General features: G+C 39.7%; 1 protein-coding gene across 3 annotated transcripts in view; it reads left to right on the plus strand.

Moving 5' to 3' along the window:
* The first annotated feature begins 12,882 nt into the window (after positions 1–12,882).
* ARAP2 (ArfGAP with RhoGAP domain, ankyrin repeat and PH domain 2) overlaps positions 12,883–24,874 on the plus strand; it is a 190,175-nt gene continuing 178,183 nt past the window's right edge. For 2 of the 3 annotated variants that reach the window (XM_077758955.1, XM_077758957.1), the window contains exon 1: positions 12,883–12,909. The gene's annotated coding sequence lies outside the window, so the exon portion shown is untranslated. Of the gene's footprint in view, positions 12,910–13,470; positions 13,487–24,874 lie in introns of those variants that run through there. The other variant, XM_077758956.1, reaches the window with a different exon arrangement.

Here is a 24,874-nt window from a genome sequence, read left to right on the forward strand (position 1 = left end):
TTAAAAAGATTTTATTTTTAAGTAATCTCTATACCCAACATGGGGTTCGAACTTACAACTCTGAGATCAAGAGTGGCATGCTCCACCAACTGAGCCAGGAAGGCACCCCCCTGTGGGATTTTTTTCCATGCCGTTTCTATCCTCACAGATTTTAGAATGGATTATTGTCCAAGGTAATCTCATTGATAGCCTGATGGTTTTTATATGTGTATTTAGGTAGAATAAGTATTCCTTATTGCCTATGTTGTAACTTTTATTTAGTAATAGCTCACTCATTTTTAGTTTTCTTATTTATGATGCATTTAATCCAGTAGAAATAAATGAGATTATCCGTAGTTTAAATGTCTACTCCTTGACCTTTACAGGCACGTATCAGTCATGGACTCATCTGCATGAGCTTAATGTTAATCTTTTATGCTTTAACACAATCAATATCTTAATAGCACTACAGAGACATAGCAAGAGTTTTTTTTATCTCTGGATGGATCCAACAATAATTTTTAACAACTTCATAATACTTTTGAAGATGTTGGATGTATTTTCCATCATGATAGAAAGATCCACCCTCTCTCATCCATATGAAGAATTTTCTGTTGACTCAGACTTCACACCATTTTAGCCAACTGGCTCTGCTATTCAATCTCCAGCAGAAAAGACTGCCTAACATAAACTATTCTAAAGCTAAAACACCATTTTTGGTAGGGATCTGTAATTAAATAGCTTATAGTTAATGTCTCCATGACAAAAACTCCCAGTCTTCCCCAAATAGTCATTCTCCCCTTATCCGTTTAATAAAAGAATGCTGGAATTTTAATTGAGCACATGGATGCCCAGAATAAGGGTTTCATTTCTTAGCCTCCCGTAAGCTAGATGCAGCCATTTGATAAAGTTTCAGGCTATAGGTTATGGGTAAAAATAATGTACAATTTCTAGGTATGGCCTATAAAAAACTACACTGTGCATTTTCTTCTTCTCTTTTCACCAGCTGGGATGTGGATGTGATGGTGAGAGCTAGAGCAGCCATATTTGCATAGCTAGACTCCTAGAAATCATAACTAAGTAAACTATAAATTTCATTAACTATCAAAAGAAATTTGAGGGGCGCCTGGGTGGCTTAGTCAGTTAAACGTCCGACTTTCGCTTAGGTCATGATCTCGCGGTTCGTGGGTTCGAGCCCCGCGTCGGGCTCTGTGCTGACTGCCAGCTCAGAGCCTGGAGCCTGTTTCAGTCTGTGTCTCCCTCTCTCTCTCTCTCCTAGAAATAAATAAAACATTTAAAAAAAAAACCAATAGAACAAAAGAAATTTGAATCAGAACCCTGTTGACTATATTTTTGTTGCAATATGCAAGAAGATGTGCGAGAGGGCGGAAGGGGGACTTTGAAGACTTGGGTTGTATTATTGTTTGGTATTGTTTAATTGGAAGATTACAGGCATGTGTAGGTCTGTACCTAGGAAACACCTCACTCAGTAAAAGATTTCTATCCATAAAGAGAGATGACAGCTGCTGTCAAAGTCTGTTGTTATCTGGGCAAACCCTTGGCTATGGATGCAAGAATCCATTTAAATATCCCAGCTCTAGCCACTACTTAAACTAATCACAGTCAGGTCCCAATGGTAGGTGGCCTTATGTAGTAATTGGGGTGAGCAAGACCTATGCATCTGACAATGGTACTAAGCTGAGTTCCAGCTCTACAATTTATAAGGTATGTGATCTTGGGCAAGTTAGTTAAACTCTTAAACCTTTAAGTACCCTCATCTATCAAATGAGGCTAATAATAGAATCCAATTCCTAGAGTTGGTCTGAGGATTACGAGAGACAGCTTATGTGCTAGGCTTGCATGTGGGTAGTTAATAAAGATGACCCCAGCACTAACAAATATGGGTAGTATTTAATAAGTATGATCACCCACACATGCACAGATGCCTGAGCTCTTGTAAAAAATGAGATTCCCGCCTTGTGGACATGTTCTTACAACTCGTCTCTCTCCAATAATACACTTGTCTGCTGGCTCTTATCTAGTATTCTTAGCCATGTTTGATATAGTATGGGCAGTAGTTTGAGGTTCAGCTTGGAAAAAAGGACAACAGTGCACATATCTGTAGTAAATGCCACCTGTGTGTCTTAAAACTTGCTGAAGACTGTGGACTGTATGATAGGTTTGAAGTAGGCCCTCAGTCTAGTGGAAGAAACTTAATGTACCAGGAAGGCCACTGAGGTGTCAAAAGCTCCTGGCTGATAGGAAATATTTCCAGCATACCTGGAGCATCCATTAAAGTCCAGACTCCAGCAGTGGTTATGGGGTGGTGGTGGTGGTGGTGGCGGAGTGGGGGCAGAGTTAGGGAGAACTAGGAGACAAAAAGCCAGAAAATTACAGCTGTACCCACCACTTAAGAGACAATGTTTTGGGGCGCTTGGGTGGCTCAGTCAGTTAAGCGTCCGACTTCTGCTCAGGTCATGATCTCATGGTTCGTGGGTTTGAGCCCCGCCTCGGGTTCTTTGCTGGCAGCTCAGAGCCTGGAGCCTGTTTTGGATTCTGTGTCTCCCTCTCTCTCTGCCCCTCCCCTGCTCATGTTCTGTCTCTCTCTGTCTCAAAAATAAATAAAAACAATTTAAAGAAAAAATTTTAAAAAGAGAGACAACCTTTCCTCTCAGAGCCTTTTCCTGTTGACTTGATCCTTGAGGGGTCTGATGCAGCAGTTAGCAGATGAGAGATGAGGTGAGCAACTGAGAGAAACACATCTAGTCCTCTAATCCTCCCTTCCCTGCCACCCGAAGGAAACATTATAGTCCTGAAGCAGGCTTGTGGGAAAGAGGGTGGTAATGGAGAACAGTATGTTTTATATTGAATGAACTAGATTGGAGTTGGTCTGTCGTGCTAGATCAACCCGGACATTTTTATTACATAAATTAGACTATTCTTGGGGCGCTTGGGTGGCTCGGTTGAGTGGCTGACTTCGGCTCAGGTCATGATCTCACAGTTCATGAGTTCGAGCTCCGCATCAGGCTCTGTGCTCACAGTTCAGAGTCTGGAGCCCGCTTCAGATTCTATGTTTCCCTCTCTCTCTCCCCCTCCCCACTCACACTCTGTCTCTCTCTCATAAACTAAATAAACATTAAAAAAAATTTTTTTTAATTAGACTCTTCTTTTCATTGACACAGATCAGAAAAATCTAAGGGATCCACCCTGTATTTCATTCACCGGTAAGAGTAGAGTAAATCCAAAAGCACAGTTTGGAAGGGACAATGAAAGAGAAACTAAAGTTCTTTATCTTTAATTATTGCCTATTGAATTCAGCTGGTTCAATAAAAATATTTACCCAGTTGATTGTTGTACAAATGTTGTGCTTTTTATTTGAAAATGCACTCGGCACTTCATGAAGATATTGTGATGCATTAAATTGGTGTCTTTTTAAAAATTATAACTTTAGTAAAAATTGTCCCTACTTGGGGCATAAAGACAAGTGGCTGATTCCAGTACTGTGTTACTTTCTTTTTTTTTTTTCTTTCTGGAGATGAATGAAAAACAAAAACAAAAAACTCCTTTTTCAGTGTCCTAGTAACTATAATAAAAAAGCCAAGCATTCATGGCTGAATGAATGCATGAGTAGTAGTTCCTTTGCAAGTGAAAGAAGAGAAGTTCAACCAAGCATGACTGCCACAGCCTCCTTAATATGCTTGCAAAATGTACTAAGCAGACACCCTGTATTCTGATCGCTAAACTGGACTGAAGCTGAAATAGTGCAGGTTTGAGAATTTCCACAGGAAAAAATATAAAACCATTACACAGGATGCTGCAGAAGCCATGTGGAGTGAAGGAAGTGCAAAGTTGAGAGTTAGGTCTTTGAAGGTCTGTGCACCTGCTGTTTGGTGTAACTGAGATAGTATGTCATATTTCACACAGAGAAGATGATCAAATGGCAGATAGATATCTTTTCTAAAAAATGTGTTTTAAAGACACTGAGAACACTGCCTTTTCAGACAGAAACAGGATATATGGATTTTTTTTTTGTAAAGTAAGAACAGCCGACACTGATGGCATAGAAATTGCTAGTAACCAATGTACAAGCTGTACATGAGGTCAATGACTAATGAAGCCTTAAATCACATGTCCATTTGTGGCACTCTTAGATGTAGAGAGAGTAACTTAGTGTCTTCATTGTCCAATCTCCCTACCAAAACTTTTTCATGAAGTGCTCAGACATTCTTATCTTCTGTTCCCCTTCTTCCAGTCTACACTAAATTACCTGTTTTGGGAGGAAATGATGGAATTTGTTTATGTAACACAAAAGATGCACCTTGCACTTAAAAAAAAAAATCTTCCCTAACATTAGAATTCTGTAGAAACTAAAGGATGAATTAACTAATTTGTCCATTTTGTTTCCTCAAACCTAGAGGAATGAAATTATTAATACCCAACATTTTTTAATAAATCCCTCAACAAGCTGGTGAATTAATTAGTCATATCTGTTATGTGTAAGTTACAGTCTACAAACGCACATATACCCTGAAATTTCTTCCAATTAGACTGTGTACTTCTTTTGGATAGGAGGGAATAGAAGGGCAATTAAAAGAGAGGTCCCTGGAATCATACGTGTGTGCTATCAAACAGTACATTTGCAGTTTAAGCTTTCTGCATCTCATTGTATTCAGCTGATAGATAGCCATCCCAATGACTTCTGATAAGATTCCCAAACTTAGACATGGCCTAGAAGTCCATACACAATATACGTGCCTGTCCCTTCAACTCCATCCTAATTTGCTCGCTATCTCACTCAAAGACCTTATTTCAGTTCCTCCAAAGTTCCTGCTTTTGGTGCATCTGAGGTTTTACAAATGCTCTTCTCTGCCTGGAGCCTATCTCTGTGCTCTCCCACACACAAGCTGAGTGCACATAGCTCACTCCCACCCAGCCTTTCCATCTCGTTGTAAACCTTACTTGTTTAAGAGGATTCTTCTGACTAAATGATCAAAAATTATTCTGTCTCCTTTTTATTTGCTTGCATGCTTGCATAAAACCTCGTTCATTCCTAATACCACAAATGTTGGGGTGCCTGGTTTGAAATGAAAGAAAGGAATCAGGCAGACAAGGAATCCAATATTACTTCTAGACAACATGTCAGTTTCTGAAACTATGAATATATTTAAACCTATAGCTTTGAATATATTTAAACCTATTGCTTGGAAGAGCAACACAGAGCTCTGGCTCTTGGGACAACAGCCCATGCTACAAGAAAGGGGACAAGCAGAGCTCATGTAGCCAGGCCCTCCTTCCAAATACACCCAATAAATATCACTGGGTAGTGTGTAGAGGTGTGAAAATGGGGGCAAAGAGAGGCCAGGAGGGTTAGAAACTCCCTCTGCATGAAGGAAAGATTGAGAGTAGGGGAAAAGCATTTCTTCCATTTTCAGTCAAAATGTATTAATATAAACCTCATGCTGGGGCGCCTGGGTGGCTCAGTCAGTTAAGTGTCAGACTTCAGCTCAGGCCATGATCTCACTGTTTGTGAGTTCAAGTCCCACATCAGGCTCTGTGCTGATAGTTCAGAGGCTGCAGCCTGCTTTGGATTCCGTGTCTCCTCTTTCTCTGTCTCTGTCTCTGTCTCTCCCCTGTTCGCACTCAGTTATTCTCTCTCAAAAATAAACATTAAAAAAGAATTAAAAAAAAAAAACTTCATGCAGTGACCATTTTTGAGGTTAAATACAGACAAATATCAGCAAATTCATATGGTTTAAACATACTCATACATGTATATACTATATATACATGTAAATATGTAAGTGCACATGTAGGCATGCATAGATACACTATGTAGTATATGTGCCATATGTATACTATGTGTTATATATATCTATATGTGTCTAATACCACATACATGTGCCATATATACATACATATTTGTGTCACAATTTGTGTAGTATCTGCCTCTGCTCTCATACTGCGAGTTCCAAAAAGATAGTGAAGTATGTCTATGTTTATCTCTGCATCTGTGACTCATCACATATTACAGCATCTACAAAAATTAGTTGAATGAATAATAGCTACAAAGTATTTAATGTGTTGAGTTATTTTAAGAACTCAATAGATACTAGCTATTATGATGATCATACTGCTGCTGCTTCTGCTGATAAAACATTCTTAATATATTGGGTACTAACTTTTGACCTGGGCTGTCTATTTCTAAGACTTCCATTTCAGAAATCCATAAGCTTGTCACTCTTATAGCTTGTCTTCCACTGCTCATAATTTCAGGCCATGTCCCATAGTTGCAGCCTCCACAGCTCCGAAGTTATAACCTTAAGGAGAAACAGGGTGAGTAGAACTATAGCAGATTAGAGAATGTATGTCCTATCCAGAAAGGGCAGCCAGTTTTCCAGTTGGTTCAGACTTGCTTTGTGGGAATATGAGTTCAGAGTTGTCAGACATTCTGATTTTTTAAGAGAAGCTGAAAATCCGTATTTTAATATAAAATCTTCTATATCTGGGAAACTAATTAAAAATCGCTAAACTCTATGTGCTTCTGAAAGATACATGGACTTCATGCTGCCCACAGCTAGTCTGTGACCTCTGCTTTTAAAGCAGTTGTCTTGTAGTATGAGGTTTTATTAATCCTTTCCTTGTTTTACATGTATCTTTTTTTTTNTCGAACCCACGAACCGCAAGATCATGACCTAAGTGAAAGTTGTATGCTTAACCGACTAAGCCACCCAGGCACCCCACTTTTATTTATTTTTGAGAGAGAGAGAGAGCATGCCTGAGCAGGGGAGGGGGAGAGAGAAAGGAGAGAGAGAATCCCAAGAAGACTCTGTACTGTCAGTGTAAAGTTTAAAAGGAACCTTGAGATCATGACTCGAGCCAACACCAAGAATCTGTCGCTCAGCTGACTGAGTCATCCAGGCGCCCCTTGTTTATCTTGTACATGGGTATTATTCTATGCTTTTCAAATTCGTTTTTTAATAGCTTAATTTCATTGCTTTCTAGGGGATCTAATTCTAGCTGTTGATTTTGTATTTAAAAAAATTTTTTTTAATGTTTTATTATTTCTGAGAGAGGGAGAGAGACAGCATGAGCAGGGGAGGGTCAGAGAGAGAGGGGGATACAGAATCTGAAACAGGCTCCAGGCTCTAAGCTGGCAGTCAGCACTAAGCTGGCAGTCAGCACAAAGCTGGCAGTCAGCACAGAGCTGGACGCGGGGCTCGAACCCACGAACCGTGAGATCATGACCTGAGCCGAAGTCGGACGCTTAACCGACTGAGCCACCCAGGCGCCCCTGATTTTGTATTTCTAACCTTTCTATCTTTTGCTTCTATAAATCCCTGCCCCCTTTTGTTTCTTGTCAGAATAGTTGTCAAGGTTAATTATCTATTATAAGGGTAGCATTTTTAGCAGAAAGGGAAAAAACAGAACTACACAGCATTTTCAAACTGTAGTACAAATATGATTTTTTGGTGTGTTTAGTAAACTCAATTTTGGACATATATCTGAGAACAATTGACACAACAAAGTGGAGGTAATGATTTTACACCCTGTGAATTTATTTCATCTGCAAATCCATTGGACAGTAATTAGGGTCTCTAGAATTTAACAATCATCTTTCCTTAAGGAACTTTTTTCCAAAGAAAAATAAAATTAGATAGTTATGTTAAATAACCATAAACCATGAGACTTAAACTCTGACACAACACAAATCACTTAGAATTTTTATTATATACGTATAAAAAATGCTCTGAGAATTAGATGTAGATTTTCATCTAAAATCACACTGTTCTGTTTCCTTGACTTTTTGCAGAAACCTAGTGTAATCTTTCTAAGGACATTGTAAATGACAAGCTCAGCATGTGTTGGACCGTTGGATTGTCAGTGCAAGTAACTGAAATGATGACAATATAAACGTGTGGTCAGGTTCCCGAATACATAGGCAATGACAAGTCATACTATGACTACTTCCTGGCCAGCAGCAATTCATCTTAAGATAAGTCCCCATTTCAGAAGTAGTAAAGTGTAAGATATGGATCAGTATCAAAGAAATACTCTGATCTCTAGTACCTAAATACATTCCTGAAATATTAGTTTCATAGGAAAACTTTCTATTTTTATTTATTTTATTTACATCCTATCTTTTATATCTTTGAAATTTTACAGGGCAGCAGGAAAGACAAAATTCTCATTAAATGGTACATTCTCAAGTTGTATGAGTAAATTTTTCTTCACATAATTGAGATCTTTAGTTAGATTTGGGTATCTGTGTTCTCTCCTGTGAGATACAACCCCTAGAGATTACGTACTCTTTCAGACCACAAGAGAACGATGAAGGCTTTGAGATCAGAATTTGGAGGTTCATGGGGCCCAGTGATTTTAAAACTGGCCCCAAAATTTGCTTCCGATATTTAGGTTTTTTTTTCTTGCTGCCACCAGCCTAATTCTAACCTTTTGCCAATTCATATCATGTTTTAAAATATTTAACGAGTTCTGGAAAACATATATGTATATATTTATTTATTTATTTTTGAGAGAAAGAGAGAGTGTGAGTGGGGGAGGGGCAGAGAGAGGGAGACAGAATTTGAAGCAGGCTTCAGCCCCACTTCGGGCTCGAAATGAACTGCAAGATCATGAGCTGAGATGAAGTCAGACACTTAACCGACTGAGCCACACAGGAGCCCCTGGAAAACATATTTCAAAATAAATTATTTCCAGAATCGTATCACCCTTTGGCCTAATTTAATTGACTGCATATTTAACACTGCTACTTTCTCTACCTTACAGTAGACATCCACCAGGCTGGTCCCTTGTAGTGAGAAAGTTAATAAAACTTTCAAAAACAACTCTTAAAAGTTATAACAAAGTACCAAGTATTTAACCTAATGAATATAAGTATTTCAATTGAATAAAACAAAATTTATCCAAGGCCCTATGATGGGCACTTCAGGGAATTCAAACAGTAGTAAAAGATTCCAAGTACCCATAAATGTCAAGAGTGCTCCAAAGAGGTAGTGGAACTTCAGGGAATCCAAGGGTAGTAAGAAAAGCTTCTCAGTATCTGTAATGCAAAATCCCCTAACACAGCTACTCCAATAGTGGTACAAACAAGGGTCATTGGGAAAATCCAAGAGAGAGCCTGAACATAAGGCACATCATTTCTCCCACAAAATAGGCATCAGAAAAGATGTCTATCTGGCCAAAGCTTTAAAAGTTTTCTCTGAGGCAGAATGCTTAAGACATATGTGGGATTTGAATCCACATTATCTGGGTTCAAATCCTTTCTCCCTTACTGTTCTTAGATGAAATAAACTCTGTGTCTCCATTTCTTCACTGGTTAAGAAAGGAGGTAATGGTAGTATCTACCTTCCATACCTTCTGAGAGTATTTAAAGTGTTAAAAATGTGTCATAGTGCCTGGTACTGAGAATCTATATATTCGAGGATTGCTACCCTTCTGGAATTACTGTACATTAATTCAAGCTGCAAATTACTTGAACTACTGGAGTTGGGTATAGGGCATGTGGACTGAAATAGCTTCGATCAGTCTTGGCTCAGGATATGTACAGAGGTCATCTGATGGAATTGGCTTAAAAATCAAGAAGATGAAGGGGCGCCTGGGTGGCTTAGTCGGTTAAGCATCCGATTTTCGCTTAGGTCATGATCTCGCGGTTTGTGGGTTCGAGCCCCGCGTCGGGCTCTGTGCTGACTGCCAGCTCAGAGCCTGGAGTCTGTTTCAGTCTGTGACTCCCTCTCTCTCTGACCCTCCCCTGCTCACGCTGTCTCTCTCTCTCTCTCTTAGAAATAAATAAAACATTTTAAAAAAAATCAAGAAGATGAAGATATTTAAAACAGATTAAGTAATTAATGGAAGTATGAGCTCACAGTTGCAAGTGCCCTACGTTAGTGTCAGTGTCCTTTTCAAAAGCATTCAAAAAACAAAAAACTGGTAGAGATTACAAATGTACATATTTAGGATGAATGAGAAAATATAACTTCTTAATATAATGCAGGTGGGAACTTGTGGTTTGTCATAAACATTCCCGGTGACAGAATCATAAAAGGATTCAGAAAGTTAGGTTTCTTTAAAAATTTAGAAGTGAAACTTATATGCTCTGAAAAAAAAAAAAGAAGACAAAAAACTGATGATTCAAAATGTGACTCTCCTGATATTAAAGTTGCATGCTAAAATGTGAATAAGATTGTTTTATAAAACATGAATGGAATAGGCAGTTTATACATTAATATATACTTTTAATTTTTTAAATATGTATTTTTGAGAGAGAGAGGGAGCAGGGGAGAGGCAGAGAGAGAGAGGGAGACACAGCATCTGGGGCAAGCTCCAGGCTCTGAGCTGTTTATTTCCTAATTGGTGTAAATTGCTTGATCTCTATTTCTTAAGTTTCTTATCATGGGTCTAATAACACTCTCTTCAAGAAGGTGCTGAGATAATTCAGTGAGCTTTTGCAAGTAAAGTGCTGGGAATAGCAACTGACACCTAAATGCTCTTATAGGTATAAGCCTGGAAGATATTAAGGAAAAGGAGGAGGAGGGAAAGGAGAGAGAAGGAGAGGACAGGAGGAAGATTACCACTGTCAAATTACCTCTTTCAGAAACACAGTGCATTCTGGGTAGGAGGGCTGGGGGAGCAAGAACCAAAGTTTGGCAAAGTACATAGTTACACCTGTTCTCTGACTAAAACTTCAGGAAATAAGGGTGGGAGTAGGTCATTTTGGAATAAATCCAAACTATATGGAAATTTCTGGGAATATATAGTCCAATGGTCCAGGCAGTAAACAGATATCATACCTCACTGGTTATGAAGTTAATTTTCTTGTATACTTTGCTTCCTGAATGCCTCACTGTGAGGGCTAAGTAATTTATAGTATACGAATCCAGCCTAGATGTGTTTAATTTATACACTATTGACTACTTAACCTAAGTCTCAAGTAAGCCTATATTTAAAAAATTAGAAAAAGAGTTCTAACCTGTAGAGTTGTTTTATGTCTACAACATACATATTAGATGTTTGGCTGGAATCTGATTTGATTAATAAACAATAACAGTACTTTTGACATATTTCCTCACATATCTTTTATTTTCCTCCATATGTGAAGGTTCTTAAAACCAGACTACATCTTAAAATCAGTGTATACAGTCAATGGGGGAACATTGTTTTTCTTTCACTTCCCAGAGCTATTATTAAATCATTGGTGTGCCTTACAGCTCTTAACTTTATTTCCCCTCAGCGAAGGCTGTAAATCCAGGGGTTGTATTGCATTTGCTACTACTGTATTATCAAAAAGTAAGTGTTCAATAAATTTTCTAAACAATAAATTATTGAATGATAATCAGGGAACTAAGATATTGTTGCAAAGAGACACAAAGTCCCAATTAAGTTTATAAAACCTACCAAGTACTTGAGGCCAAAGCAATGTTTGGCGTTGAGACATACCATTACTAATGTAGGAGTTTTTGTTTATAACCCACATTATTCAGAAAAGGATTTAGGATGGCTTATGCAGATAAAAATAAATGACAAGTATGGGAGAAATCTTAGAAAAAAGCAAAAAATGAAAAAAAAAAAACCCAACCCCAACTCAACAGATTAAGAACCTAAAAGGAAGGCAGGAAAACCACATAATACAATTCTACAGGAATCCAAAGAAAAGATCATACTTGAGGTTTAGGAAATGTCAAGAAAACTTTCCTGGTGCAAACAGGGCTTGCTATGAAGCGTTTAGTTCAAAAGAAATGGGGATTTGGGGTCTCTAAAGCCTGTTACAGCTGCTTCAGAGTCTTCCCAGGTAGGAGGGTGCTTTTTGGTGGGAGGTGTTTTGGTGAAGATGACGCCTCCAACCGGCCAAGCTCCTGGGAAGCCTCCTACATGCTGGCCCTCACCAATTATCTCATTTTGATAATAAGCTCACCACTTTCCCTAATTGCTTTACTTCTATCACTGGAAAGATAAGAACGTTTCATCTTTCAAGGGAGAAATTTCAGGTATAGTCTGTGAAGAGATGTTTATTTAAAAAAAAACAAACACCAAGGGTTTGGCCTTTGAACTCACTGGCAAACAAGTGGATTTTACTGACTCAGGTATTAGGAGACGCACAGGCACACTGGGTGGTATTTTTTTTTTTCTTCAGGAGGGCCCCTGCAACCATATTGTCACGTCCAAGAACATAGTGCCAAGGTACAAGTCCAATGGGCGCCATCTTTCCAGGATCTAACAAGCTCAGGTACCAGAAGGACTGGGGGGGAGAGGGGGACACGATCACCCCTCTCCTCCAGGTGAAAAAGACAAGGGGGAAATGAGAAAATCAGGGAATAGGCTGTATTCCTCAGGGTTCAGAGTTCAGGTCTAAATGGAATCACCTTCACCCCTTCAAGTTGTGTCGTTTGGCCAAGGTGCTCTGCTTCTCCGATTTCTCAACTATTAAACGGAGATGTCAGTCCCGCCCTCACCGACACCTTTTGAAGAATCCTATATAATGGGCTCAGGCTAATCTGCACGGAGGTTGGTAGACCGATTCCCGGGCCCACGGAATGCAACTTGACCAAGCAGCAGCCTGGGAAAACCAGCGCCCTAGATGAGTCTTCAGTTTGAGAAACGCTGAGGTAACACGGAAAGTACTTAGAGTAAGACTAACAATCAGTGGTGGTGAGGTTCCGCCCATTTGACAAGCAACCCCTCTATCAACGCGCGCGGAAAAACCGACTGGCCGGCAGGGGCCGGGCAGGGTCCCCCGCATCTCCCTCGGGGGAGGGTGATGCCCTCGCCGATCTTCGCTCCCGGACGCGCCCTCGCAGCTTCCCCAGCCCCTCGGGCCCGGGGGCCTCGGGGCCTCGGTGCGCCAGGTGGCGAGGGTGCCAGGCGCTGCCGGGCCTCGGCGGACTGAGTCANTCTCCAGCTCGGCTGCCGGCGCACGAGGCGAGTACCGGGGACCGAGGGTGGGCTGGGCTGGGCGGCGGGGCCGGGGCGAGGAGGGGCGACCGTCTCCGGCTGCGCTGCGGCTTTCGGGCACTTTCCGGGTGAATTTCCAGAGCGCCAAGTGCTCGGTTCTGGCTTCTGCCCCTTGGATTTCGCTCCCGCGTTTGGGCGTCTAAAAGGAAACCAGAAGCGGGTAAGTGATACAAAAACTCCTTACTAAGGAGATTTGGCCGGGGATGGTGAGAATCTGCGCAGACAACTCGACGACTCTTTCTGCACCCCGCACCCCGAAATAAAAAGAAGCTGTCCTTTAGCGAGTTTCAGGCACCAAGTTATTTACTCGGTAGAGATAATGAGTTTGCTCAGATCTCGGTGCTCCCCCGCACCCTGCTGGTTATACACTTTGATACGACCGGCTTGTTAATTAACTTTAATCACAGTCATTTGGCCTCCACCTGCCTGAACCCAACACCACACACCGGGTCCTGTCGGCAGTGAGTTTACTAGACTGAGCTCTTGTTTTAGTTTGGAGACAAGAATCTCTTGGGAGAAGGCGTGATCCATCTCATTTAGTAAAGTAAGTTCGCCCGGACTTGTTTTCTTAAACACTTTACTCACCTCGTTTTGGCGATCTGGAGTTCTTTTTAGTTGAGGGAAGGCTTTGTGAAATTACGTTGTGAACTTTGTCCTTTGACAGTTAGAGTTAAAATAGAAGCACATTTGTGCAGAATCATGACATTTTTGGCTTTTCCAAGTTTGTGTAGTAATAGGAACTTTTTTTTGGCCAGGTTGCCCTTGAAATAGGCTGCTCAGTGCAATATAGCCTTCTGGTTAAAAAAAGGAAAAAGTCTATTGTAAAGGAAACTATTTTTAAAAGTACATTTAATCGGATGTCACTGTGATTACCAATAATAGTATTGTATTTACAAGCTCAGTATTGATTTTCCCCGCACTTAAGCACTCTACACCCGCATGAGTTGATAGAACATTGCCCATAAGTAATTGGAAGATGAAGTTAGGGCTGTTTTAAAAAAGAAGCTAACTTTTTTTTTAAGGGAAAAAGAATCATCTAAACTTTCAGTTATGACTTCCATGCACTTTTACAAGAGAAATATTGACGGAAAATTCTTTTGACATTACGCTGTTTAATAAGACAGTGTAAAAAAGAAGGAAAAGAGTAAAATGGGTCATGAAACTAAGCAGGAGCCTGGTCCCTAGCTCCCTTTTAAACACATGTTTTAACAGATACACACTTAAAGTGGGTCCTAACACCAAGAGTGTTTTATATAGATTTGGTTTGTTAGTACTCAAAGATTTATTTAAATTAAAATGTACCTAGAGGGTAAGTCAGTTGACTTGTTAAAACTTATTTACGTGGGCGTATATGTGTTAGTATTTTTTCTGTCCTCTGTAAACCTGCCAGATATTATACTGGTTGCCAATGAAAGGAAACCTGATTGTGTGTGTGTATAATATACATACATATATATATATAATTTTGCTGATGGTGTATTAAAAGATAAATTCTTAATCATCTGATATTACCAGAAGTTTCTAACAGTATTAAGACTCATAGATACTCAGTTAATCCTTTTCAGTTCAACTATTGTTAGTTACTATGGTTAAGTACAAGAATCAGATTACAGTGAATTGCAATTTTCTTGGAAACTTTTACATTAGTACTATGAAACTATGAAGTTTAGAAACCCTAGGATTTAGGATTATGGGTTTCATGATGTCCAAGACATTTTCTTTCCTTTTTTTTAAAACTTAACGGAGGACCATGGGGGAGACGAAGGGGGGAAAGGGTGGGGGAGAGGGAGAGAGGCAAACCATGAAAGACTCTTGAATGCTGAGAACAAACTGAGGACTCATGGGTGTGTGGGGGGGAGGGGAGAGATGGGCATGGAGGAGGGCACTTGTGGGGATGAGCACTGGGTGTTATATGGAAACCAACTTGACAATAAACTATTTGTAAAAAAGAAAAAAATTTATACCCCACTTCCCTGCAACTTTGAGAAAGCTTGGTGAAAGATGTTACGAAATTGCCAAGTATTATGATGGTTGTTGCTTTCATAGCTTTCTTAGCTTTCTTTTAACAAGTGTTTTTTTTTTTTCTTCTCATTTATTTATGGACTCATTTATTGGATCCAATCTTGGCACTTGCTAAGTTGAGGGCTTTTTGGAATTCTCTGTAAAATATTAATTATGTAGAGAACTTTTTATTAATGTTAGAAATATTTCTTAGCTTTCACCAAATGTGAATTGATGAGAGATTAGAGGCTATGAGATGTATTTTTAATCCTTTCTGTGAAGTCCTGGATCCCTGTAGTTTGTTATTTTAGAAATTTTTTTTATTGGCCAGATTAAATTTAATGATGATTAAGCCATTTTACTCACTTATTTTCTTAGTTGAAGTCAATTGTATTCTCTTTACAAGGAATTTCTTAGTATACGAATAAACATATATCTTTACCCATACTGTGAGGAGACCAAGGAATCCTGATTCGGATCGGAGTAGTCATTTGGAGCAGTTTCAGAGGTAAAAACTACTAGTGAAGAGGTGGGAAGAATTATTTTCCTATCTTCTTCCATTTGTGTACAAAGTAGGTGAGTAGGTGAGGGATACCTAGGGAGGGACTAATAAGATGGTGAATATACCCTCCTGGTTCTTACAAAAATGGGGCACACAGGACTGTACAGGTTGTATTACATAGCTTTAGGAAATGGAAACATGGTTAATCAATTTGAAGTTGGAGAGATGATCAGGGAAGAGCAGAAGGGAAGTGGGGTCTGCATGCTGATTGTAAGGTGTCTTGGGCCCCTGGGAGTGGGGGGTGGGGGTGGGGATGGTAACCGTCATTGCTAAGTCTCTTTCATAGTATCTTGACGAAGTTCAGAATCCTTGGCCTGCTATTCAAGACCCTCCATAACCAACTCCAGCTTCCTTTTCTGGCATCACCCTTTATTACTTCTTGAACATTAGGTCCAACTGTTTTCATCTCCTTGCTGTTAGAACCTGAAGACCTCTCTCTCGGTGCCCCTTTTATGGCATTTCTTCTGCTTCAGATGGTGCTGTCTCCATCGCCGTTTCTTCCTACCGCACCTTCACTGATCACTTCATCCTCAGAGCCATGAATGGCTGCATATTTCACTTGCCTTCCTAGAATTAATTTGAGATTTCTAGAGTTCTCCTGAACTCATGAAAGATGATGGTTCTACTTCTTTATGTAGTCAACAGTAAAGCAATATTTAAAATGTAAACCATGTGAAAGTCAAAGTCACAAAATTAGATTTTTCTTATTACTATTTATGTGCTTTTTTTGGGGTACCTCAGAGTTCTATTTTCGGTATTTTTTACTGGCACTTACCAGAGTGGTAAAGAAATGATTTTATGTGTGCTATTTTATTTTGCTTAATTCTGTCTAATCTTAAGGTTTTTAAACTCTTCAAGAGAAGACATTGCATCTTCATTTTCTTTATGGCACTTAATGCTGCTCTCAAATGAGAGAATGGGTGCTGAAATCTTGAACTGCAAATATTTCTCACTATTATTACTCTTGGAGAGTAGTTAGTACTCCTCAAATATTTATTGAATGGATGCAAGTAAATAAATGAGTCAGTAAGTTGGAAGACATTTGCTGAGATACCCTCTCTTAAGAAAAAGACAGTAAAGGAACCAATAGGAGCCAGCTCCCAAATTCAGCTGGAAAAGAGGTCAGGATACTATTTNTGTAAATAAATGAGTCAGTAAGTTGGAAGACATTTGCTGAAATACCCTCTCTTCTTAAGAAAAAGACAGTAAAGGAACCAATAGGAGCCAGCTCCCAAATTCAGCTGGAAAAGAGGTCAGGATACTATTTATAAATGCAAAGAGAGGAAACAATTCACAGTAGGCTATTTTGAAACATCTGGTTGTTTAAAAATGAGACTCAAATTCAGAGAAATGGTGGGGTTTACATTCATACTAAAATTTTAGAATTAAAAAATGTATAATGAGGTGGATATAGCATAAGCATAACTTTTGAAATCTTTCTGTTGAGCTGTAATATCCTAATAGTTTTGACCTGAGTAAATTAAAGCTGTACTCAGGGCAGCATGAAATGGAACAGAATCCTGAAAAATACGTGCTTGTGTTCTTATCAAGAGATCTAAGTGGTCTCATTCTTCTTTCAGCTGAATGTCGCTGGTTTCTAGAGCAGGGAGCTGTCACTGGGCAGAAGCAGGTGCCCAGTGAGGGGCACACAGGTACGGCTCCTCCACCAGGTTGCAGGCTTTGGCTTATTCCTTTTCACTGTCCCCACTTCTACTCTTTAGGAGCTCAACACGATGAAACCTTCCTGGTTGCCCAAGAATTATGGCTCTCCTTTAAAGATCTGTGGGTTAGAACTGAAAACCAGTTTCATACTTTAGCCAATTAAAATCTCAGTGGACAGCTTGAAAGAGAAAGACTTAGTGAAGCTAAGGAGAGTATCAAGCACTTAAATATTGAGATTATTATCTAAAACACCTAACCCTAGGTATTACTGAACCCGTTGGTGACTTCTTGTGATAAGGAAGTGAACTATCACTTTTAGCCTTCACTGGATGTGGGAATGGATCCTGAGTTCTAGATTTTGAAAGAGTTGTATTTTTGAGATTGCACAGTAAATAAAATAATCAAAATATAATTTATACCAATCCTTTCTCCTTGATCCAAGCTGCAGAATGCTCTTGCCCAGGCTCTGGCTATGTTTAGCTCAAACCTCAGTTACTTTCCATCCAGCAGACACTAATTAAATGCTTATTGCTTGCCAGGGACTGTTACAGGATCTTTATGCATGTTTACTCATTTCATCCTCAAAACAGTCGTGTGAAGTAGGCACTATTGTCATGACAGTGGTGAGGCTCGGAGAAATAAAGGAAGTTTCCTAAGGTCATGCAGCTGGCACATGGCAGAGCAGGGATCACTGGTAATCCCTGTGCTGTGTCCTCTGGACCCTGTATTCCCTGTACTACTGCCTGGTGGAAGAGGGGATGGAATAGGTAGGGAAAACTCCCGGATGTGGTGCTAGATGGTTGTAAGACCTGCACTGGCTTCTAAAGGAAAGAAAAAAGCTCTAAATACATACAGGGAATTCAGTTTGAATAAAAGCTGAACAGCTGGCCCAAACTTTCTAGTCTGTCTCCTCAGTTCCTGTTGTGGCAAAGACAAAATAAAACATAAATAAAGCATAAAATTTGCCATCTTTACTATTTCGTAGCATATAGTTGGGTAGTAAGTAGATCTACATTGTTGTGAGTAGACTTCCAGAACTTTTTCATCTTGTAGAACTGAAACGGCACACCNNCCCCCCCCCCCCCCCCCCGCCGTCCTTTCTCTACTTTCCATTAATTGGAGTACTTTAGATACCTCATAGAAGTGGAATCATGCAGTGTTGGTCTTTTTGTGACTGCCTTATTTCTCTTAGCAAAAAGCCCTCATAGTTTGTCCATGTAGCATACCTCAACGGTTCCTTCCTTTTTAAGGCTTCGTAGTATTCAGTTGTATGTGTACGCTACATTTTGTTATCCATCAGTGAACATTTGGGTTGCTTCCACTTCTTATCTCCTTTGACATCACGTTTAAAGTTAAACCTTGAAAACCCTCATCTAATACCTTCTGGGACAGTACTTCAGTACTTTCTATTCTAGTCAAGCCGGGATTTTGTTTTTGTACACCATTGACTATTCTCTTGGTAGGTAACTACTTACTTTGGTTATATTTGATTATCTGATTTTGGCTTCCTCCTGTTTTATATAGCACCACAGTGGCTGCCTTTCTGCAGTGATGGATGCAAAATAAGTTTTAATAAATAATTTTACATTACTTTTGCTTCGCATAGTAATTTCAAAGATCTTTTCCCCTAATTTGTCATTTTGTCTTAAATCCCACACAAGTAAAAGTAAATGAATGTTGGCTTTCTATGTTAGCCACTTTCATGGACACACATACCAACAGTCAAACTGAAAAGGTATATAAAACTTGAGCTTGCAGGACATGGTGTTTTGAAACAATTTTCTTAGTGACTATAAGTGCTTATGCATAGGAAAGTCAAAGGAGAGCAAAAATCTGAAGTGCTTTATACTACTCTTTTGTTAAATCTGTTTTGTAACTCTTAGGGGGCATCATGGTTAAGAGCACAGGTTGTAGAGTCTGACCCTTAGAATTCTGGAATTTATCCACTCTTTATCCACGCTGTGGTTTTGGGCATGGGACTTTCCTCCCAAGGCAGCTGTGAAGGTTAGTTGAGATCTTACATAGATGGTGTGTAAACATCTGCAAATATTGGCCATTATTAGTAGCAGTGTAAGTCTGAGGGAGTATGAAAGACAATGGCTGTGTTTTGATGTGTGGGGAGGAGTAGTGTTCAGGGCAGAGAACATGTCAGTGAAGGTCAGGGCCTGTGGGTGACCACAGTCCAGAGAGATGGCCAGGTTGAGGGAGCTAGGCTTCCTGTGTGGGATTTAATGGGGGTTGTGTCGCCACAAGCTAAGATATGTGAACGGGTGGTAGAGGAGTGGGGTGCTAAAGGACCAATTTTAAAGTATTTTGGCAGCTAAGCACTCAGGCTGGAAAAACAAGTTAGGATTCTGACTCCTGACCCATTGCAGTCTATTCTGTACCATGGGATGGAGTAATGTGACAACAGCATATTTTCTCTAAAGTACTTCCTCTTCTACATGGTTGTGGGGACCAGTCAAAGTGGAATATATTGTCTTTATGAATACTTGGAGTGAATATCTTGGTATTAAACATGAGTTTGCTTGATAGGAGATACCATGATATCTGTTTCTTGTGATTGTATTGTGTAGTGAGGGAAAGGCGGAATTTAGTTAAGACCTGTGTCCCACACTAACTAGTTCAGCATGTTGTCCATGTGGAACTCCTTTAAGGGACTAGCTATTTCTCCACAATAAGTTTATTCTCAACTTGAAGTCAGGGACAGTTCCCTTATCATCTACAGTACTAGGCACCCTTTCGGGGTAACTGACTAGTGGTAGAAATTTAGAAGAGCAAAGGTGTACATGAGGTTTCTACCTTAGGTATTATCACAGGGTGTCATAAATAAACTTTACTGTCTACTGGTGCCACTCAAACATCATGACAGGCAAAAGAATTTTTTTTTCACACATTTCTGGGTTTCCCCCAGGAGATAGTTTCACTCCATTGGGAACCACTGTTCTGGAATACAGTAAAGTCTCATTGTTCTTCAGATCAGTAAGACTTGTATTGATAACCTTGGAAAGTTTCATTATTCTTGTGGCAGCCTAGTTTCTTTTTGGTAGATGTTTTCAGTCTTGTGATTCTTTGATCATAAGCCTATTTTGACACATTTGCAGTTTCTAAACATTCTAAGGTTATGTTTCTGATTTTAAAAAAGGTGTACTTCAAAAATAAAGGTATGACTAAATTTATTTGTATGGTGCTGCTTTTTTTCCTCCTGTAAGACGTTAGAGTCAGGCAAATATCAGCACTGAATACTTTAATGACTTCATGGTTTCATGAATTGATCATGGTTTTCAGTTGTTTTCTTTCTTAGCTCAATGAGAGGGGGTGGGGTATGACAAAGCTTCCCTGGTGGTGGGTAATGGGGAAGGGCTCACTGGGGTGGGTTACCTTACCTGAGACATTAGGGGAGTGGTTTGGAATGCTTCCAGCTGACCTCCTGCCACTCNGTTAGATGGATTGGGGGGGTTCTGGATTTGAATCCTGTTTCTGTTTCTGACAAGTTTGGTGACAAACTTTAAAACTATATGTATTTTATACTTTCTCTTTTATTTTTTTTAAGTTTACTTATTTTTGAGAGAAAGAAAAACAGAATGAGCAGAAGTGGGGCAGAGAAAGGGGCATAGAGGATCCAAAGTGGATTCTGTGCTGACAGCAGAGAGCCTGATGTGGGACTTGAACTCATGAACCATGAGATCATGACCTGAGCCGAAGTAGGAAGCTTAACTGCCTGAGCCACCCAGGCACCCCTATGCTTTCCATATTAAATACTCTCAAAGCTGTGAAGAAGTCTTCCTTTATTGAACACCTGCTATGTTCTTGACAGTGTTCAAACATAAAGCCTAGAGCAGGGAACAGTACACAGGATTGCTGCCCTCTCTGTCCACAGATACCAGGTAGTAACAAAGCCATAAAGAGAGTAAGAGTAGTGAGGCACAAGGCCACTTGTATGCAGATGGGGAGTAGGGAAGGCCTCTCTGAAGTGGCCACATTTGATCGGAGACCAGCCAAAGTGATGGAGGGAGCCATGGGCCATGAGTTGGGGAAGCAGATTTGAAAGAGATGTAAGGGTGAGAAGTGAGCTCATGAGGTGGGGATAAAAGTGAGGCCAACTTGGTGGCAAATGAATGTCCATTCCATGTCCATTCCACAGCCAGGAAATGTGAAGTTGGAGAGTCACAGGGAATGATGTGTTATGACTTTTGTTATAAGATGAATCTTTCCGACTGGCTGTATTGAGACTGTACTGTGTGTATGGGCGGTAATGGGGGGCAGGACAGAATCCATGGCCTGGACTAGGCTGTGAGCAGAAGTGGTGAGAAGTAGTTGGTAGAGGACAGAGTTTCAAGGTTGAGCCCAATAAGATAATAAGATAATGCATTATTAAGTGATCTCCAAGCCAGGCACGAGATGGGTACTTGTAAGTGTTATTTCTCTTTTACTTCATCTTGAAGATTGGTCAGGATAGGATGGGCAGATGTACAGGCACATCTGTAATGCCAGCTATTTGTGCATTCTGTAAACATGTACTACACATACATCATGCACTGTGTTTCTAAATAAATAACTTGACTGGCATTTATTGGGCAGCTTATGTGGGCTGGTCGTCATCTTGGTAGAGTTATTAGTTTATTATGGGATAATAAAAAATAATTTTAATGGCAAACACTTAACATTCCTTGTGTTCAGTTAGTATTTTAAGTGCTTCACAACAGACCCACGAAATGGGTATTATTGTTACTCCTGTTTTCCTGATGAGAATGAGCTGAGGCCCAGAAAGGTTAAATACTTGTCCAAGATCACAAAACTAGCAAGTGGAGGAACTGGGATTTGAGCAGGGGTGTTCAGCTCCTAAATCTTGGATTTTCACTGCACCATCCCACTTCTGTAGGTTGCTATGGAATACATGGAATATTATTAAAAGCCCTAAGAAGTAAATGCTGTAGGAATACAGAGAGGAGGGTTTACTTATTCAGTAGAGACCGTGTGAAGGAAATGGCATTTGAGTTAGACTTTAAGTAATGGCAGAGGTTTCAGCTGTGGGAAGATAATGATGATAGGCATGAAAATAATTATAGTGATGGAACTGTATGTCTACTAAGCACTGTTTGAACAGTTAATCTTCACCAGCACTGAGATACCTTTGAGTGTTTGCATTTTACGGGTAAGGAAACAAACACACAGATATGTGCCTGTATTTACAAACTGGTGGGAAGTGGAGGAGGTTGGGTTTGAGTCTGACACTACACCGATGGCAAGGAGTTGGGAGGGGTAGTCCTTAGGGGAGGAAGAGTAATGAGCTTAAGCTCAAGTGTGATGGTGTAGAGTGTATTTCGGAAATGTGAGGAATTTAAAGTTGTAAAATTTCTTTGCATATCCCAGTCATCTTTGGGATGTGTTACAAGTACAGATTTCTGAGTCTATTATCAGCCATCATTGCTGCACAGAAGATCACAGATCAGTTCCTTGGAGAGCCACTGACCATGCACAGCATGCATGCCAGTGTGCCCAAGTGGAGGTCACAGTGTGGAGGCCTTTGATCTTCAGTTTTAGGAGTACGCACATTCATCTCTTTTCACCTGATGTGCATATGGGCTAGAAAAAAGAACTGGATCTGAACACCCTTGAGTAGTCAGACAGTTAAAAAGCCTGGTGACTGGGGGATGGAGCCGACAGAGTGTAGCGAGGATGGTAGGGCCTGTGGGAGGGAGCCTCTAACATCTTGAAAAGAAACCAAGTTCATGGTCAGCATGTTGAGTGATAGCAGAGGTTTTGGGTAGAACTTTTGGTGTATTCATCCTTGATTCAGCCACCAGGAAGTGTATGTGTATACTCCAAGGGAAGGCAAGGGCTTTGTGTAGAAGATATTCATACACACATACCACAAAACTAACAAAACGGGCCTCTCAAGCACTTCTTCTATCCCTACTATCCTCTCTTATCCCTTAGACATGTCCTAAGCACTTTGCAGAGTTCTAAGATCCTAGTTATAGATGTATATAAAGAAAGGGAGGATTCGTTGTATTTTAAGAGATTGATAGGAAGCCTTCACAGAGAAGATTAATGCCTGCCTTCCTATTTAGAATTTTAAATCATGCATAGGATTTTGCAAAATGTTCAGATTTACAAGCAGATGGAGCATATGCCAAAGGTATGGGGCTATTAAATAGTTTGTTGCCTTAAGAATGATAATTAACAATAATGAGCTAAAGTGAGCGAAGGATGCTGGTAGAATGTTTGGCATGGTTGAAATTACTGTAGCTAGTACATAGGAACACCTACCCTGCAGTAAATAATAGGCATAGTATCTGGCACATAATTGCTGTTTACATCAATAGTAGCTGCTATTGTTATTATTAGGCTGAGACCAGACTGTGATATGACATGGTAATAAGCTTAGACTTTATCCTGTTGAGGATTTGGAGGGACATGATAAATTTGGAGTTTTCAGTAGATCACTGATACATGAAGACCAGGCTGAGTGATTTGCTTAGAGACTGTTCTAATCCAGGCAGGAGATTCGAATGTCTGGACCATGGCAAGGGCAGTGAAGACAGAGGAGAGTATTAGTCAGTTCAGGCTGCTGCAACAAAATACCACAGACTATTTGGCTTAACAAAAACAGACGTGTATATTTTCACAGTTCAGGAGATGGGGAAGTCCAAGATCTAGGTGTTACCCAGTTTGGCAATAATTATTTCCATTTGTGATGTGCAAAAAAAAAAAAAAAATTAGGTAGTGTGTTTATTTCCAAAGTAATCATATAGAGCAAGAGTAGTATATCTGAGAATTAGTTTTGTATAAAGTGTTGAAGTTTAGCATTCTGCTTTTTTATTTTCTCCTGACATTTTGTCATTTTGGGTGTGACAGAGGATACCCTATTGTCAAAGTCATTTCCTACCTTGTATCTCTTGTCTGTATTTTTCTTTCTCTGCATCTACAGTGCTGCCCCAGGATAATGTGCTTTCCCTTTTTTTGTGTGTATGTGTTTGTCAGTGTTTGCTGATATTTTTAAATAGTTGAGGCAATAGCTTTTGGCCTTTTGGCGGATAAGGCATGCAGTGTCTGAGTGGTGTCTCTTGGAGAGTTATTTTGAAATGTGATTTCCCAAGACAGTGCATTAACACTTTTTCAGATAAATTGACCTAGGTTGGGTGAGTCTCATTTTACTAGTTCAGCATATGTTATGCATGTTCTCTACTTTTTTTTCATTTTGTGGAAACATAATATACAGGAGTGTGCATATGTCCTACATTTTCACAAACTGAACACGGTCACAGAAACAGCACCTAGATAAATTGACTTAAAACAATTTAATTATGTTGTTTGGGAGTAAAATGAAACTATGTACATCTGCTATGTATAAAGGAAGATGTGACCTTTAGACTTTTTTTTTCTTTCATATTATTTCCTGTTACCTAATGTATTTACAAATTATTCTACCAGTTTTATCTTGTATATCAATATTGTACATATAATGCTACTCTATTTTTGAATTGAAAATTATTAACCTGAGGAATATGTCCTAGCTGTGCTTTTTAAGAGTGTCTTTGCAGAAAAGGTATTATAGGGAAGAGTTGTTGTTCATATCTAGTTACTGTTAAGAAAAATTTTCTGAATTTTGGATAGATATGTGTCGCGTGGTCTTTCAGTGCCTTGTGTGGGGGTACTGTTTAACAGGCCCACCCTGGGGGTATATAATTCTTATCTTGTGCT

The sequence above is a fragment of the Crocuta crocuta genome, unplaced genomic scaffold (genome assembly GCF_008692635.1).
Source record: "Crocuta crocuta isolate KB4526 unplaced genomic scaffold, BGI_CrCroc_1.0 scaffold223, whole genome shotgun sequence".
NCBI classification, from domain to species: Eukaryota; Metazoa; Chordata; class Mammalia; order Carnivora; family Hyaenidae; genus Crocuta; species Crocuta crocuta.